Source organism: Schistocerca gregaria, chromosome X (assembly GCF_023897955.1).
Source record: "Schistocerca gregaria isolate iqSchGreg1 chromosome X, iqSchGreg1.2, whole genome shotgun sequence".
Taxonomy (NCBI): domain Eukaryota; kingdom Metazoa; phylum Arthropoda; class Insecta; order Orthoptera; family Acrididae; genus Schistocerca; species Schistocerca gregaria.
The window spans coordinates 91,229,399-91,242,466 of record NC_064931.1 but is presented as its reverse complement, the minus strand read 5'-3'; the positions used below and the strand labels follow the sequence as shown (position 1 = coordinate 91,242,466).

Sequence of the window (13,068 nt, the reverse complement as noted above, 5' to 3'; positions counted from 1 at the left end):
CTAATCCATTCATTCCTGGAATCTGTTCCTATATACAAATATTGCCAGTTCAGTGTACTGTGTCTAGGTCACGTTTTGCTCAGCACCCTTCTGTGCAGCTTTCTGTTCTATTCACAGCCTGACTGACCTCTGCAGCTGGAGGTTGCAGAGCTTCATATGCATGTTATGTAGATCAATAGGACGAATTTTCATCTGATGCTTAATGTGCTAAAAATGACACAATATTTGAATACCATTTAACTTTAGACTATGTAAACTAACTAGTTCAACATCATTACACCTTATCACTCTATGTGACCCTTGGAACATGCAATTAGGTAACCAAACAACAAACCCACCAATCAACTCTACTTAGCACATGGTCTATGACTGCAACCACTTGCATGATTGTAGTTATGGAGGGAAGTGTGGAATAGCTTATATCATTTACAAAATAAACATTCCATCTTTTTCTCTTCTCTCTCTTTCTGTGGATGACACAGTTGTCTAACACAGGGGCTTTCAAGAGTCTTTAAACTGTGTCACCTGAAGGCAGAGCCACAAGGAACTTATTGTACACAAAGTCTTGCGACTATGTGGGTACTGAACCCACCTTTTACTTTGTCTTTCAGCTGAGGATTGACTCTGGTACTTTTCAGTTCCCTCGCCCTGTTCACAAATCTTCATATCTATTGTGAGTGAGCAAACTCCCAAAGAATTCTGTAAATAATCCTTAATTTCGTCACTTTGACCGTTTGTTTATAGTTTGTCTTTCTTTCAAATGGCAGTATCTTTGTACTTATTCCTTATTTTCTTTCTGCCTGACAGAATGGTTCTGTGAACTGCGAGGTTCTATCTCTGCTTTTTCCTCTGGTTCTGTTCGTAAGCTGGAGGGAGAGCGTAAGCTGAACAAATTCACGATGAGGAATTCCCTTTTCTGTAGCAGAATTTTTATTACAAATGCGAGCATGAAAACAAAAACAAGTAGTTTTTAAGCCTTTTTTTTTTACTTTAGAATATGCTAGTCAATTTTTTTATCTTTACTTCCTGGATTTTCTTCTCCTTAGAAAATATTCGGCAGTTACAATAACAAGCAGCACAATTCTAAAAGAAAAATTCACTTATGATGAGCAGAAGACCTCTCATGTGCAAATGTGCCTCATTTCATACAACTTGGTTGGCCCTTGAATATGACGATGACATGTGATGACCAATATCCCACATAGTGCCTAATGACAGTGGATTAACCACATATCTAACATATTTAGCAACAGATGGCAAATGTTTCCATGCATTTAGATAAGTTAACTGAGATTTTACAACCAGATGTTTCCAGACAGTTTTGAGAGACACCAAAATATCCTACTCTTAAGATTGATGACAGCTGATATATATGTTTAAAAGTTTAATGATTCTAAGGTGTCAAACTGTGTGATACCATTTTAGATGTAAAATAGTAAACAAGAGAAGTCCAATAAAAGTGCATTTATTAACATATTGCAATATGAATTTTTGTGTAATAAGACTTGTTGTTGTCTTCAGTCCTGAGACTGTTTTGATGCAGCTCTCCATGCTACTCTATCCTGTGCAAGCTGCTTCATCTCCCAGTACCTACTGCAACCTACATCCTTCTGAATCTGCTTAGTGTAGTCATCTCTTGGTCTCCCTCTACAATTTTTACCCTCCACACTGCCCTCCAATACTAAATTTGTGATCCCTTGATGCCTCAGATCATGTCCTACCAACCGATCCCTTCTTCTGGTCAAGTTGTGCCACAAATTTCTGTTCTCCCCAATCCTATTCAATACTTCCTCATTAGCTATGTGATCTACCCATCTGATCTTCAGCATTCTTCTGTAGCACCACATTTCGAAAGCTTCTATTCTCTTCTTGTCCAAACTAGTTATCGTCCATGTTTCATTTCCATACATGGCTACACTCCAAACAAATACTTTCAGAAACGACTTCCTGAAACATAAATCTATATTCGATGTTAACAAATTTCTCTTCTTCAGAAACGCTTTCCTTGCCATTGCCAGTCTACATTTTATATCCTCTCTATTTCGACCATCATCAGTTATTTTGCTCCCCAAATAGCAAAACTCCTTTACTACTTTAAGTGTCTCATTTCCTAATCTAATTCCCTCAGCATCACTCGATTTAATTTGACTACATTCCATTATCCTCGTTTTGCTTTTGTTAATGTTCATCTTATATCCTCCTTTCAAGACACTGTCCATTCTGTTCAACTGCTCTTCCAAGTCCTTTGCCGTCTCTGACAGAATTACAATGTCATCGGCGAACCTCAAAGTTTTTACTTCGTCTCCATGAATTTTAATACCTACTCCAAATTTTTCTTTTGTTTCCTTTACTGCTTGCTCAATATACAGATTGAATAACATCGGGGAGAGGCTACAACCCTGTCTCACTCCTTTCCCAACCACTGCTTCCCTTTCATGCCCCTCGACTCTTATTACTGCCATCTGGTTTCTGTACAAATTATAAATAGCCTTTCGCTCCCTGTATTTTACCCCTGCCACCTTTAGAATTTGAAGAAGAGTATTCCAGTCAACATTGTCAAAAGCTTTCTCTAAGTCTACAAATGCTAGAAATGTAGGTTTGCCTTTTCTTAATCTTTCTTCTAAGATAAGTCGTAAGGTCAGTATTGCCTCACGTGTTCCAACATTTCTACGGAATCCAAACTGATCTTCCCCGAGGTCTGCATCTACCAGTTTTTCCATTCGTCTGTAAAGAATTCGCATTAGTATTTTGCAGCCGTGGCTTATTAAACTGATAGTTCGGTAATTTTCACATCTGTCGACACCTGCTTTCTTTGGGATTGGAATTATTATATTCTTCTCGAAGTCTGAGGGTATTTCGCCTGTCTCATACATCTTGCTCACCAGCTGGTAGAGTTTTGTCATGACTGGCTCTCTCCAAGCCATGTCTCCGCAATATAATAATAATAATAATAATAATAATAATAATAATAATAATAATAATAATAATAATAATAATAAATACACAACTTACCTGACAAAAGAAAGAAATATTTTTGTGGAATTTCAATGTTTTGTACATAATTAAGTACAGTTTAGGGTAGCAACAAAATAATATTTAAGCTTTCGCAACTCTCCATTTTGCATATTTGCGCAACTGGGAGTTTTCATGCTTTTGCATTTTTTCGGACAAATGTACAAGGTCCCTGACAGATGTATTAGTACATGAATTTGCTTCCCGGCTGAAAGTCATATATTCTTACACTGCACCCACACAACAACTTGTGCTATCTGTACACTTCCTTGCTAAATGTTTGCTCATAGTCACGCTTATTTGATTTCGTCACTCTCTCCATCAAAGAATCTGTTCTCTGAGGCCCTAGTTCCTTTGTGGCTAACTTTTACTGGTAATTTAAGTTTCTGTTCCCAAATGAGATTTTCACTCTACAGTGGACTGTGTGCTGATATGAAACTTCCTGGCAGATTAAGGCTGTGTGCCAGACCAAGACTTGAACTCAGGACCTTTGCCTTTCATGTGCAAATGCCGTATCAGCTGAGCTACTCAAGCAAGACTCACGACCTGTCCTCAAAGCTTTAATTTTCTGTTAACATTTAAAATAGATTCAACATAGTTCATATTTACATTGCACACGAAAGCCGATTCCCGCACAGTACACAAACAAACTCCTAACACAAATGTGCCGTTTATGGAAATAATTAAACTCAAGTAGTAATGTCTACCGACATGGTCACTTTAATACAAATGAGACACTGAGATCTGTAAGGGCCTACAGCATACTACCATCCATCCCTTGTTTAAGTGAATATCAGAGAAACAAATGATACAGCTTTTCGTCAATTTTCATATATACAGTGTGGGCCTACAGCACAGATAAACCTGACTCCTCATAAGATCAACAGATTTTGGAAGCATGAATAAATACTACAATCTCACATTCAATCATGATGTGCTTCAAGCCCTTATGATTCTCAGAGCCTCAAATGCAATACTATATGATAAAATTCGTAACTTAATATACTAAAACTCATTCAGAAACCAACAAAATAGGTTTAGTGTCAGTACAACTTTAACATATACTGATGTCTGACCTAATTTTCCTACGGTAAATAGTGAGTGAATTAGCATATCTGAGTAGTGTGCTATTATCTAGCAGGATTTATGCAAAGTGAACAGGGATAGAAGTCTGCTGCAGTGTACTACCACCTGGTGGCGCTGACAAACTTCTAGTCAAGTGTGAACCTCATCAAACGTGCACATTGATTATCAAATCCGTATGTATTTAGCCCATAAGGCAGTTATGTCATGCTCCTTAAAACGCGCACAATTAAAGGTGTTTCCAGAATGAGATTTTCACTCTGCAGCGGAGTGTGCCCTGATATGAAACTTCCTGGCAGATTAAAACTGTGTGCCCGACCGAGACTCTAACTCGGGAACTTGCCTTTCGCGGGCAAGTGCTCCACCAACTGAGCCACCGAAGCACGACTCACGCCCGGCACTCACAGCTTTACTTCTGCCAGTTGCCAGTACCTCGTCTCCTACCTTCCAAACTTTACAGAAGCTCTCCTGCGAACCATTCCATTCTGGAAACATCTCCCAGGCTGTGGCTAAGCCATGTCTCCGCAATATCCTTTCTTTCAGGAGCGCTAGTTCTGCAGGTTTGCAGGAGAGCTTCTGTAAAGTTTGGAAGGTAGGAGATGAGGTACTGGCAGAAGTAAAGCTGTGAATGCCGGGCGTGAGTCGTGCTTCAGTGGCTCAGTTGGTGGAGCACTTGCCCGCGAAAGGCAAGGGTCCCGAGTTCGAGTCTCGGTCAGGCACACAGTTTTAATCTGCCAGGAAGTTTCAATTAAAGGTGTGCTCGTGACCCTGATGTCAAGTTTCACAAAGTCCAGAGGAGCAGTAGTGTACTAGATTTAAATGCCACATCTTTCAGACTGCACCATTTATGTTACGTTTAACAGAATTCAAAGAAAAATAACCAATAAATCTGCAAGGAGGAAAAGTTAGGGGGTTCATGTGCTCTTACACAGCAGCCGTCACTGCTGACAAGCATTCAGATCAAGAACCCCAGGTTCACTATACCAAATCACTAGCTCCTGCTGAATGGGCTCTATGGGCTGCTAACAATTTAGCACCACTCAGGATGCTTGTGAAGCGTAGGTATGCTTTCAACAATGCAAGCATTAGCCCCACATGCAAAGTGTCTACTATAAGGTGAAGTATAATTTCTTGCTGCTGTAATTCTGTAACATTTCAACTTCATTTTCTTTTGTGGTGGTGGTGGTGGCGGCGGGTGGGGGGGGGGGTTACTGTAGTAGCACAGTGGTGAAATAAGGGAGGTGCACCCAAGCTGGTGGTCACTCTGGCCTGCTTCCCAGAAGATTGCAACATTTACTTGCAATCAGGCATCCCCTGGGCAATGGTGGAATTAGAAACTGATCCTTTCTGTACAAAATAACCTTTTGAAATTAAAGAAAATCTTCCACCTAAACATAAGCCCTTGTCAGGGCCAATGACAACAATAATTTGTGATACAGAAGGTTTATCTCCAACTAAAGCAAATTTGCTGATGCAGCTATCTATCGATCACAAACATGATGTCTTGTGTGTCCAAGAAACCCACAGAGACAGCTATCAACCTTGTTTTATGATCCTGGGATCTAAGATCTTTATATGTCAATGTTCCTGCTAATCAAATAGTTAGTACTGTGCTTAAGAATGATAAACCAGACGGCCGCATTCATAAGTTTTCAACTAAAATATGCAGATCTTTCTCAAGCACTAACTCAAGACGAACCAGAGAGGGAAATATCAGGTGCTAAAGCTGGTGAAGATGCTGACTTAGATGATAGAAGGGTCAAGTAACTAAATCTTACATTTCTTCAATAGCTGTTTCAGTAAATGCAGATACCAAAGTTTGTGTAGTTGCCGTTCTGAAACCAGGCAAGCAACTTGACAACCTAGAGAGTTAGAGACCTGTTTCTTTTTTATGTCATCTCTACAAGATCTTTCAGTGAATGATCCACAACAGACTCTTAGAAGTGTGAGTATGTGTGTGTGTGTGTGTGGGGGGGGGGGGGGGGGGGGGGGCGCATGTTTGGATCTGATGGGCACCCAATGGTGACATCATCAGCGCTCAAACTTGAGAACACAAACAAATATGGAAATGAACTAAAAGTGTTGTACACACATGCACTCGACCTGACTGCACAGTCACACTGTATCACATGCACTAAACCCAATTAGGAGGGAAGAGAGCTAATCAAGAAATTAAAACACAGAAGAACTAAACGAAAAGCACAGACAAATGAGACTGGCTGACCACTTACAAAAAAATAGGGTGAGCCAGCCACCCTTTGAAAAATTAAGAACAGTTCCCTAAAATCTTGTTAAAATATTAGCCAATTCACAAAACTTTAAAACCCTAACCACATTTGTTTGATCATTACATAAGATCGGCGGCAAATATGCCGCCAAATCCGCTGCAGTCTGCTGGTCGGCAAATAAAATGCTGTCCAATAAAAGGTGGTGCACCATGATCTGCACGCCCCAAGCACCACACATTGGAGGGTCCTCTCGCTGGAGTAAGAATCCCTGTGTCATAGGGCTGTGGCCTACGCGAAGACAAATAAGAAGGACCTCCATGGCAGAGTTGTGGGCTTGACAACATTGAGCTTGTTATTGCTCACTCCGAGCCACTCTTCTTCCCATCAACATATGACTTTGTACCTCAACAGAGGTGATAGCATGCACAGGGATAGCACACTGAAATACCAGAGGATCACAACACACCTCCTTGGCTGCTTGATCTGCCTTTTCATTTCTTGCAATTCCAACGTGCCCAGGTACCCAGCAGAAAGACACCTCCTACCCCAGTTGTCGTAGTTGTAGGAGGGCATCCTGGATATTCTGGGTTACTGGAGCAGCTGTGTATAAATGTTTGTGAGAGTGAAGGGCGCTCAGAGAATCTGAGCACATGAGAAATCTAACACCAGGAGAACATCTCATCTGTTCCAGTGCTCGCAAGATCGCATATAATTCTGCATCAAAGATGGTAAATTCTGGAGGCAGTCTGACCTTGAGGACACGATCTGGGAAAATGACAGAGCAACCAACAGAGTCCCCCTGCTTAGAAAAACAACTACATGATTGTGGCACTCAGATAAAATATCAGAGAATATCACATTAAAACAGAAACAGGAGTGCTCTCTCTCTCTCTCTCTCTCTCCTGTAGTGCACCAAATCTAAAATCACGCTGGGTCTCTCCAGTAACCAGGGTGGCAGACGGTTAAAATCCTGATTTGTGGTCGTACTGGCTCCACAATGACTCCAGCACATGCTGCATGCAGATCGCAAATGACACTGCGGCTCGTGGATAGTTGGAAAAAAGGATTCCCAGAGGTGGACGAGCAACAGAATGGTGTGCAGGTGAAGTTGGAGGTGCAAGGAACTTATACACTTGTTGCACCACAAGGAGCTGGAGCCAGATGGTAAGTGGAAGTTCCCCTGCCTCAAAACAGATGCTAGGTATGGGACTTGTCCGGTAAGCACCTGAGGCCAGCCAAATCCCCTCATAATGGACAGCATCAACGATCCGCAAGTAAGAGGGTTTCACTGACCCATACACCGTGCAACCATAGACCAGCCGCGAACACACAAAAGCCCGACAAAACTAAAGGAGACGCGCCCTATCCACTCCCCCAAGACCTGTGGCTAAGGCACTTCATGATGATCAGTGCTTTCTGGGTTTTGAATTCCAAATCTCCTAGGTATGGTAACCACGACAATTGGGAGTCAAAAATGAGGCCCAGAAACTGCACTACCTCTAAATTGTAGGATGGTGTCCCCCATATTCAAGGTAGGCAAATTAAAAATATGACGAGAATGATTAACACACACACACAGAGAGAAAACTGGAAACCCATCTTTGTAGTCCACTCCTCTAAGCTCCACACTGTATGTTGGAATTGACGGCTGGAGGAGGAACAGAAAACAGCGAAACCGTCTACACATAAGAAGCACTGTACAGGACTCCTTATCGTAGATGTGATCCTGTTGATGGCTATGGCAAAGAGCGTAACACTTAAAACACTGCCCTGATGAACGCCTGCTCAAATCAATCAGACAGGGTGTTACCAACTCGGGCCCTAAAAAACCACTGAGACAGGAAAGACTGTATGAAGATGGAGAGGTGGACATGAAAGCCCCATTGGTGCAGTTGCGCTAGAATACAGTGTCTCCTGATATCGAAGACTATATACCTATACAGTGATGCTTACAGAGGAAAACCTGCTGAACAGTCACCTCTACAAGAGACAGATTGTCGAAAGTGGGCCGAAATTTTCAGAATACACACAGAGAGGCTAAGGAGTTGCCTAGTGTCTAACATCCAGACCAGATGATGGTTAACCATTCGCTCCAGGGTCTTTCCTACACAGCTCATTAAGGCGATGATCTGATAACTACTGGGACATGTGCAGTCCTTTCCTGGTTTGATGAGAGAGATCAGAACTGCCTCTCCACGGGTTGGGTGAACTCGCCTGTGTCATATTAGATTAAAACATTCGAGAAGGATTTCCTTTGATGTTGCTGGCAAATTTCAAAGCATGCAGCACCAAATCTGGTTGTGACTGGGTGCAGTGTCACGGATCTCAGTCAGTGCCGATGCAGGCTCCCACATGGAGAAAGGGGAGTTGTAGGCCTCAGAACTGTTTGACCTGAAGTCCAACTCTTCCCTATCTACAGTCGCACGAGAGCGATTAAATGCCAGATGCTGGCTTGCATTGGCAGCTGTTTGTGCAAAATATTCAGCCAGCATCTGAGCAATGTCTCTTGGTGTTGTTTGGAGGCACCCTTGTTTCAGCACTACTGCTATCAGTAAACGGCTGTGTTTACCATAAATCCTCTGGATGGCCTCCCATACTTTTATAGAAGAAGTGGAAAGATTGATAGAGTCCATGAATGCTTGCCATGACCTTTTCTTACTCTCCATAATGACACATCATGCCTTGGCCCTCTCAACTCAAAAGACCCTAAGGTTGTCTGCTGTTGGTCGGCATTTAAAATGTCGAAGAGCCGCACACCTTTCCCAGATTGTGGAACGGCACTCACCTGTCCACCAAGGTACTGATCGCCTCCTAAGATGACCTGAGGACTGTGGTAGGGAGAGGTCAGCAGCACACCACCCATCCTCAGATGCTGTCGCAGTGTTTGAACACAGCCAGCTGGCTGAACTGCGTCCAGTTAGCCCTGCTTACCATTCATTTTGGGGGTTAACTTCAGATGGTGAGCCATTTAGCAGGTGAAGGTGGACGGGGAAGTGGTCACTGGAATGAAGTTTGTTAGTGACCTCCCAGTGAACAGTCAGTGAGGGCGGGAGAACAAAAGAGATGTTGATGGCTGAGATTGACCCAGTAACAGTAGAGAAATGTGTGTGAGTACCCATGTTGAGGATGCACAGCTCATGAGACGTCATGAGGCCCTCCAAAACCCAAACCCGAGAGCAAGTATTGGTCGAGCCCAACATGACATGATGGGCATTGAAGTCCTCCAGGAGGAATAGTCATTGGAGTTGTGTGTTAAGATCCATGAGAGCTTCAGCGTCTCGAGCATCTTGCGGAAGTACATACAGTGAGCAAACAGTGATCCTTCGACACACATGAATTTGAACGGCAACTGCTTGCAGGGCAGTAGCCAAGGGGGGAGAGGAGGAGTGGTGTGCTTTAGTGACAAACACTGCAATACCTCCCATTCCCCCAATAGGTAATCCTTGTGGTATAGTGTATATCCCTGTAGCGCAGGGACATTTGTATTTTTAAAGAGTTTCTTGTAAACAAAAGCACAAGGGACATGCCTGTGCTAGGTGTCTCAGTTCCTAGACATGAGTCCTGAACCCATTCATGTTCCACAGTAGTATGGAAGCTATGTCACTGGTGCGGTTTAATTTACCCCTATCTTTGCACTGGAGAGGTGAAGTACTTTAAGAGCAAGGGGGAGTGGAGGGGCTGCCTGGATCCAAGGCATCCTCCTCATAAGTCAGATGAGAAAGAATGACGTCTAATGGCACTCGGGACAGCTTTTGACCCAAATGTCTTGAGATTTTCCCTGCACCCTGTCCCTTTGAGGATGAGGAGCAAAGGGGGCATTGAGAGGCACTCTGCTTTTCTTGTACCTTCTGGATGCTCCCTGAGGAACTGTTATCAGTCTTTCCTGGTGGAGCTACCTGGATTGCTTTGTCCTTACTCTTTTTCCCTTGACATGTCCATGTGCAAGTACAGGTGCTTGTGGTGGATACAGGCACACTAGGCTCGTCTGTGCTGAAGCGTCCGCCTTGGCAATAGGTGTCTGCACCACGGAAGAATATGAGATGGCAAAGATAAGGTCTTCCGTTGCCTTATATTTTTTTCAGCTTCGGCATAGGGGATCCGCTTGGCCATTTTTATCTCCTGTATTCTGCGTTCTTCAGCAAAAACAGGGCAGTCTCAGTTCCAGACTGGGTGGTTCCCAGAGCACTTGATGCAGATATGACAAAGCAGTCTTTTCAGTTGCTCCATTATTTCTGCGCGTTCATTGCTCCACATCAACTATTCCCTGGGATGCGTATTCTAGCGTCAGTTCTTCTACATCCGTGTCCCTCATATCTGTGCATGTGACAACACCCTCACTGGAGTTGAGAGAGGTGTGCATCTCAACAACGATATCATAGTCACCCAGTTTCTGCAATTTCTTAAGAAGGTCTACCTGCTTTGACTTGCTAGTTTTGCCAGCAATGAGCCATTACCGAATCTTTTTATAGATTTTAATGTTCCAGCAAGACTTTCCAAGCCCTTATGGATATAAAAGGGAGACACTTTTTCAAATGTCCCCTCCTTCCCCTTTATCACTAGAAACACATTGTTGTTCATGACTCTGTGAGCCCTGTTACTGCAGTCCAAAGTATTCTCATTATCAGGACGACTAGCCTCTCTCATTCTTTTGGATGAATGGGTGTGAAAACTCCCAGGCAGTACACCCTTCCCACTGGGAGGAGAAGATGACGATTTCGAGGGTTCCCTCTTGGTCCCATGAGCAGCTAGGGAAATAAGGGCCCACTCAGACAGGCCCGGCAGGTTCCCCAGAAGGTTCGCCGCTCTAAATTGGCACACAGCTTGTTGTCAGACTGCAAAGAAAGTACCTGTGGAATATAATACCTTGGACCATATTTAAGCTCTTATGGGGCGTGATGGCAACAGAAATATCGCCCAACTTGTCACAAGCGAGTCATGTCCGTGACTGGGCAGAGGGTACTGTTTTTATCAAAACTGACCTAGATCTCATTTTGAACAAGCCCTCAACCTACTCCAACTTGTCCTCCAAATGCTCCACAAAAAACTGAGGCTTCATGGACATGAAAGATTCCCCATCAACTCTCGTACATTCGAGGTACTGGGGTGAATAAGCTTCACTGCCTTCCTTAGCCTGGCATTGCTCCCACGGTGTGGCCACGGAAGGGAACAATTTGGGGTCATATTTTTTAGCATTATAGCTAGACTTTGCCCACTTAGAGACTGCTAGTGGCAGACCACAAGCAAGAGATGGCCCACTATGCTTCATGGTGTGTTATCCGCCCTGATGCCACGCACTCCGACCAGCGGCCCTCCCCACGGGCGCCACCCAGCCGCAGCAAAGGCCACCTGGCAGGATGGCCACTGCCAGGAGTCCCGATGCCACAGGGGAATGGGCATCTAAACTTTGGCATATATAGGGCGTTTATGGTGCAGGCATCAGCAGAGCGATCCCTGTGTGGTCAGGGGGGCTACAACCAACAGGGTACATGGTGGCCCCACCACAATGGACTGGCTACCGTGCGGGATATGAGGTGCAAAGAAGAAGTGACACTGCATAGTGCATGATGGAAAACGCACCCAGGAAGGTCTCCTCACCCAGGAGATGGCATATGGGCAGGACTGCAATGCGACGATGAGAAAGTGGGCTACAGATATCAATGCACGATGGACATGATGCACCATGTAAGGCACCCTTACCCAATTGGCTCGCTCTCTGGGAAAATTTTGAAACATTGAGGTCAAACCCTACAGGGGACCATCACATAAAGGCCAAAACATGTGACTCCTTGTAGTCGCCTCTTAGGACAGGCAGGAATACTGCCAGCCTATTCTAACCCCGGGAACTAAAGGGGGATGATGCTAAGTGTGAAGGAGGGACAGGATGATCAGAAAATAATCAGTCACACAGGTCATCACGAATTTTCAAATGGGTGAAGGGGACAGGATCAGGGCTGCGTATGGAAAGTCCAATGGTCAAATACGATCCATATGCTACACTGAAGTGTATGGGGGGAGGGGGCGTGTACTAGCACTCACAAGAAAGGTCAAGTTCTGTGAGCAATGTTTTGATAGCTGTACCATGGCTAATGGTCACAGTTCCACCCTACAAAATGGTGTGGGCATTGAAGTCACCAAAAATGAGGAAGAGTGGGGGGACTCTTAAGAAACAGTGCAGACAATGCAGTCTGAGATACTTAACTACTATGAGAGAGATACATACATACATACATACATACATACTTACTTACATACATACATACTTACAGACAGTGAAGTTCAGAGACATCCTCACACAAACAGCCACAGCCTCTAAAATTGCACTGAGAGCATGTGTTCTGCTGTACACAGAGTCCAGAATGTACATGCTAACTCTGCCTGACACTATTTCATAGTCTGCTTCATTCTTAAAGTAGTTCTGATAACCACACTGGATAGGGGTTCATAAATGGTGGGAACCAAGTTTCCTGGAGGTCATTGCAGAAAGCAGGGGAAACACATTAGACATGAGGTAGCTCAAGCCAAGTGGCGGAAAAAAAACCACAACAGCTTTACTGGGCATCACACTATTGGTATCCTGTGCAGGACATGAAGAGACAAAGGTGGCAAGTCGTACCCTAGGATCACCTGCTGCCACTGGTAGCGAGGATACAACAATACATATTGGTTCTAAATCAGATCATGTGGTGGAATCCGGTGCCACAGGGGCCACCAGGACCTCAGTCTTGGGTACTGAGGTGGAACATGT

General features: G+C 43.9%; 1 protein-coding gene across 1 annotated transcript in view; it reads right to left on the bottom strand.

The window, feature by feature from the left end:
- Positions 1-13,068, bottom strand: part of LOC126299549 (succinyl-CoA:3-ketoacid coenzyme A transferase 1, mitochondrial) — a 75,411-nt gene that overhangs the window by 50,688 nt on the left and 11,655 nt on the right. The window lies entirely within an intron of this gene.